The sequence below is a fragment of the Nyctereutes procyonoides genome, unplaced genomic scaffold (assembly GCF_905146905.1).
Source record: "Nyctereutes procyonoides isolate TBG_1078 unplaced genomic scaffold, NYPRO_anot_genome, whole genome shotgun sequence".
NCBI lineage: Eukaryota > Metazoa > Chordata > Mammalia > Carnivora > Canidae > Nyctereutes > Nyctereutes procyonoides.
Window position 1 is genome coordinate 36,099,602 of NW_026575042.1, and position 6,659 is coordinate 36,106,260.

General features: G+C 34.4%; 1 pseudogene; it reads right to left on the minus strand.

Moving 5' to 3' along the window:
* Positions 1-1,408: 1,408 nt before the first annotated feature.
* Positions 1,409-2,117, minus strand: LOC129506961 (protein farnesyltransferase/geranylgeranyltransferase type-1 subunit alpha-like; annotated as a pseudogene).
* Between the last annotated feature and the right edge of the window lie 4,542 nt (positions 2,118-6,659).

The window sequence follows — 6,659 nt, forward strand, 5'->3', positions numbered from 1 at the left end:
AAGAAAAAACTTATAATCAAGAATACTCTATCCAGTAAGGTTATCATTCGGAATAGGAGAAGAGATAGAGTGTCCCAGACAAACAAAAATTATAGAAGTTCATGACCACTATACCATCTTCACAAAAAAATGTTTAGGGGAATTCTTTAAATGGAAAAAAAAAAACCCATAACTGGAAGTTAGAAAATTATGAAAGGAAAAAATTACACTGGTAAAAGCAAATGTATTGTTAAAAGTAGTAGATTAATCACTTGTAAAGCCATATGAAGGTTAAAATGTAAAAGTAGTAAAAAGCAACTATATAAAAATTAATCAAGGGATACAAAAAATAAAAAAGACATAAAATATGACATTATATACATAAACCATGAAGGAGGAAGTAAAAATTTAGTGCTTTTAGAATGTGTTCAAACTTCTACAGCTGACTTAATGTAGACTGTTATACACAAAATATGTATATATGAACTCCATGATAATCACAAATCAGAAACCTTTATAGATAGAAAAAAATAAAAAGAATTCAAGCATAACACTAAAGAAAGCAATCAGACAACAAAAGGAAGAGAGTGAGAAAAGAAAAAAATGGAAGAACTACAAAAATAACCAGAAAACAATGAACAAAATGGCAATAAGTACTTACCTATCAGGAATTACCTTGAATGTAAATGAACCAAATGCTCCAATCAAAAAACATAGGATGACTGAATGGATAAAGAAGCAAGACCCACCTATATGCTGCCTACAAGAGACTTACTTCAGACCTAAAGTCATATACAGATTCAAAGTGAAGGGATGAAGAAACATATACCATGCACATGGAAGTGAAAAAGAAAATAATAGCTATATCAGATCAAGTAGACTTTTTTTCCAGAAAAGGGGTGACTATTAATGTTTATGGATACTAACATAGAAATTCATGCCATTTCGGAAAATTCTAGCACTTATAACAGCTTTTTGTATGCTAAAGCAGTAGTTTTCAACCAGGGATGGTTTTGCCCCTGGGGACATTTAGGAATGTCCGGGGACATTTTTGCTTATTATAACTGGGGGGGGGGGCAGGTGGTTAGTACTGATATAGGGCATAAAGGCCAGGAATGTTGCTAAACATCCTACCACAAAGACTTATCCTGCTCCAAACCCTGTGATGATAATATGGCTTCTGGGGATTATGATCTAAAGGGCACCAGAATTTAAAAAGATAGTTTTAAAATAAAGCTTCCTGGACCCTATGAAATCTGATTCCTTCTCAATCTGTAGTAGCAACAATATTTCAAGAAACTTAAGATACTAAAAAGTAGAGGTATACTATACTGTCTGTAACTTTGTCATTATAGACTTCATCTAAGTATTCTATCCTATTAGTTCCACGAGGGCAGAATCAAGGGCAGTTTTGATTTTTGTTATGTCCTCAATGCTTCAGACATAACAGAAACACAAATGTTCTTTTAATGAGCAAACAAGTGAAGGAGATTACTAACTGGACTTCTCTCTCCAGTATAGTATGATTACTGTAGCCAGTGGTGTTAGAAATTATGAAGTAGCTTCGGTTCCAGACAGAATTTTTTCCCACATCCTCTTTGAGAAGTTGGTCTACATACTACAGCTCATTATCCCAAAGTTTAAATTCCTGGATAACCCATTGATAATTCTTTGTGTCCTGATTGAGAATATCAGCAATAAACTCAAGTTCCTGAGATGGATCTTTCAGTCATTCTACTAATACTCACCCATGATGCTAAACTCGATAGTTTTTGGGCTGTTCCTCAATTATTGCAGTGCTGTAGTTCATTTCCTCATGTAGATCCTTTTGAAGTGATTTTAAGAGAACTCTCCAAAAATGCCACCATGTAAAATTGGCTGTATTTAACTCAATAGCATCTCTGGTTAGTTTAAAAGCTCATTTACTTCTTTTATCACACCCACAAGTAATCATAAACATCTCTAAATTTTTCACAATAAATTATCTAAACCACTGAATTGGGCCCATCATTCTGTGACACTGGATCTACATCAGCTCATTCTGCTCTGTCCCTGTACAGGACATAGATGGGTGAGTCTGGGCTCAGGAACCCATCGTCCACATGGGATGCCATTGTTTTTGTGGGTTCAGCCGCCATACTTCCTACTAGGCAAATGGTATCAGCTGGATGCTCACTCAGGTTCTCTCCAGGGCCCACTCCTTCCCCTTCTTTTGGTTAATGCGCCTGCAACTTAAATGTCTTTACTAACTTTGTTTATTATGGGAACTAGATACTATCAAATTTGTTTTCACCAGAGTCCCCAAGAGGAAGGAGACCTGGAGTTCCTTCAGCCACCACACATAGCTGGGTCTTGCTCTAGATTTTTTTTTTTTTTTTTTGTAAATTGTTCCCCTTTCCCACTTTTGTGACCAGGCCTCCTGAGAGCAGGAAGTCTCAAATCCTGATTCTTTCCAGGGCCACAGGGATCAGATTGCTTTGGCTCAGGTAGAGGCCCATTTTCAATCCCCTTCTCCTTCCCACCCTGCCCTATACTTTTACCAGCAGTTGGGAGTATATAGGGAGCTGGCAAGGGTGAGTCATTCTAGACTACCTCTTCCCAAGGGAGATGTCCTTGACCCTCTTCCAAGGTTTCTTGGGATGCCCTTGGAAATCCCACCAGATGGAAACTGCTTCTCACTGAACATTTCTTTCACCAGACCAGACCTAAGGAATTTCTGAGATTTCTCAGATTAGGGAAAATCTATTTATTTATTGTCCTTCTTCCTGTGATTAGGGGCTTATTTACTGTCTTTCTCTTTGTTTTGTTTACTGCTATATCTTCAGTATCTAACACACTATAGATGAAGAATAAGCAAATATTTGTGAAGACTGCTGTTCTTGAATGTAAATGGGGAGGGTATTTCTGCAGCAGAAGCCCCAATTTTCTGCATACTCTGTGAAGGGAAGACAAGCATTTTGACTACTAGTGATGCTGTGAGCTACCAGCAATCTTTCTTTTTAAGACCTCAAATGAAATGAAAACATTGGTAATCTAATCAATAAGATATTGGTCCATATTCTTTCCCACCATTTATCAAATGCCATTTGATGTGTTAAAATTAATGAAGATGTACCCATTCAAAATCTCTTATTATACAATGTTTTGTTTCCAATAAGTGGTTTAACCCATGATTAGAATAGCAATCCTGGTCTTTTGTTGATGCTAAGCACTATTCCTGGCTTGTTTCACTTAACTCCCTCAGCAACTCTTCAAGAGAGGAAGTGTCACTATGAGGATGATGAGATGAGAGCCCAGGGTGGCCAAAGATGTTGGACCACAGAAAGCATCAGCCTTTTTTGGTGCCCTTAGTGCCCTGCATTCTATGAGTGCTGCCCTCTGAATTTGGGAGAACCAGGCCTCAGGAACAAGTATTAGCAAATCAAATCATCATTTGAACCAGTTGCAACATCTTACTGGTTCCCTCATCAATTAACAAGTTAATTTAAAATCTTTGCTAAGTGTTCATTTTACATTTGTATGAGTTATAGTGTCATGTTTTTAAAAAATATCTTTTAACAATTTTGAAGTTTCTGCTGAGATGCACTGTAGATTCACCTGACAGAAGCAGGTAGACTGTGTGTCCAGAGAAGTATATTTCACGAGCAGCTTAAAGTAAGACATGTTTTTTTGTTTTGTTTTGTTTTGTTTTTGGCTCCTAGGTGAATCCCAAGTGTCAATAGAACTTTAACTTTGCCAAGTCTTCATTCTCTGGGTTTTTTCCCTGTTAATTTTGCATTTTGGTTTCGTTCACCTACAGTCCATCAGTTATAACTTCATTAGTGACAGCAATAACTGGGATTTTGGCTTGGTGGTCTGGCCATTTGGTGGTTTCTGTAGAAGACAGATATATATTCTTAACTGGGTGAGAGATAACAGAGAATCCAGTTTATTAGTCCTTTTTATTTGTTTTTGTTGTTGTTATTTGCTTATTTGTCCATTTTGAACATAAATTAATTTGAAAAATCATGCTCACTAGGAAGGAGAACACTATTCTTTGATACACAGAATGGTGGTTTTCAAAAAAATGTCCATGTCTGTGTCATGTGACTTGTGACTAAAATTGTAGAATTGAAGCTATAAGCTCTCTGTAATTTGGAAAGGACTTTACCTCTAAATGTGTGTGTGTGTGTGTGTGTGTGTGTGTGTGTGTATTTTCCTATTTCTGGAGGGTATCAATAAATTAGATCCCAAAGTCTTTTAAGTTAAAGGAGTTTTGTTCTGATTGGTTTATAGAATAAAGAAGTGCCTATATAAAATCCCCCCAAATAAGATAATTAAACTTTGAATACTTTAAATGTGCTATAAAAATATGCTAAAATCATTCTTTATGAAGCCAAGTCAGAAACCTTTTAAGAATCCAAATTCACATAATTAAAGTAAATGTTTGGCAAACAAGACCAGTTTACTAATGTGAGTTTAATAAAAACAGCTTTGTCTTCTCTGATTTACCACTGTTCAGGAGAATATAAACAGTGTTCTCTATATAGGTATGTTTTTCTTAGATATTTACAGGTTTGCTGATGAAATAAGTTAACATTACTCCTACATAATGTTTAAGATTATGAAAAATATAAATTTATGTTTGACTAAATTGAATCATTATTCTGACAAATTTTTAATTTCAACAGCTTTTTAAAAAACCATGAGCCGATATTAAATTAAATTAGTTATTATATAACCAATGGATATCTAGGTACTTTCTAAGAGGGATAGAGGACTCACACATTGATTACTAAGCATAATTTTGCTTTTTTAATATGCTAAAACATAAGCTATAGCAATGAGTCATGTTAATGAATGTGCTCATTTTTGCCACACAGGAAAGCATGTGACTGTAAAAAATTGTATTATGAACTCTGCTAATCTGCTAAAATGCTTCAGTATGACAGAAAGTTCTCAATTATCTGCTGTCTAGTTTTCCCTGAGAAATAGAAGTTAATTACTTCAGTGAAAAGTTATAATTAATATAAGTGGTTGCAACTATGCTAGGAGCAATGACAGAAAAATACAACCTGGAATATGCTGTTGCTCTTCCACAGGCAGTGGTTCTTGGGATTTATATGGTTACAACGATTTATATCTACCTCTATTAAAAATCAAAACTGAGAAATATTTAAAATACTCATTTATGCATTAATTTGGAGATAGCCAATGCAGGGCATGCTATCAAAAATAGCATCTTAATATTATTATAGAATTCGTTTTGAATTTATGAACCCCTTGACATCTGTATTGGAATAAAAGTGTAACCAGAATATGAAAAAGTATAGTGAAGGACAAATCTTGGAAATTATATTTTTCTTATCTTGGCTCATAATCCTTAGTCTTATAAACTATGAAATGTGTTAGAATTTTTGCCAAGTTCGCACTCTTGATGGGCTTGCATCCTTGATTTTCTGATTAATGTCTTCACCTACAATGCAAATAGCTATTCTTTTTAAAGTGACCCACATTTCTTTTTGGTCTAGAACTGAGGGTTTCCTTGGATATGGAACTTTCAGTATTATAATCAGAACATCCAGGGGAAGCCTAGAGGGTTAGCTACCTTATTTACTTTCTGTGTAATCTACCTAGAAAGCAAAGATTCTGTGACTTGCCTGAATATTTTTATATTCTCCATGTTGACTTTATGCTCTATATTCCAAAAAGGAAGGAGAAGAAGGAAAAGAGGAAGAGGAGAAGAAAAAAAGTTTCCTTGCTTATGAAAGTGCTAAGTTTCTTTACAATCTTATTTCCTCCATGTTTTTATTTTTAAATGTTTTATTGTCACCTTGATTCAATAAGCAACCAAGTATTTTTTTCTCAGGCACCAATGATCCTGTCTTAATCAAGTGTCTAAATCTCCTCTGACAACTCTTGATTTTTGTCTTCCAGAAATCAGGTCTGAAATTTAGAAGAAAATAAATAAAACTTGCAGGGAATCTTTTACACCTAAAGTAGTCTTTGAGATTTCCCAGAGGGTTCCTGGAAAATCACAAAGCTTTGTTCTTTTACCTTATAAAAAGGGATGCTAGAAATAATCAGGTTTGGTGAGCTGCATGGGAAGAGTTGTTAAATCATAAGAAATGCTCAGCTTTCCCTAGGTTAAATTTATATAGGTAAAATGTTATTAATATAAATATTTCAGAAATTTTATGTTTTACGGGAAGTCCCCGGAGATTTTTCAATGCCTTGCTTTCTGTACGTGTTTACATTCAGGGAAAACACTGACTGAAAGTCTTATAAAAATAGTTCTGTTGAACTTTCCCTTATTTACTTGAGTCTTAGTAGTGTTTTGTCTGATGACATTGAGCAACAATACATTTCAATTACTGTTTAAAATGTTCATTGCCACAGTCTTTTAAAAAAATTGAATCAAGTTAATTTTTAGGTCAGTGGGTCTCAATGAGAGACATTTGTTTAAAGTTTCTTTTGGGAACACCAATAAAAATTAATTTATAAAAAAAAAGGTGTTATTCTGTATGTTGGTAAATTGAACACCAATAAAAATTAATTTATAAAAAAAAATAAAGTTTCTTTTGGGAGAATAGGTTTATTGTATTTCTTTTGTATACCACTAACCAAATAACAAAATATCCTTGTCAGTTTGAATTACTCCTGAATTATTATTATTGTGAACTCTCATCAGTCCATCTGAA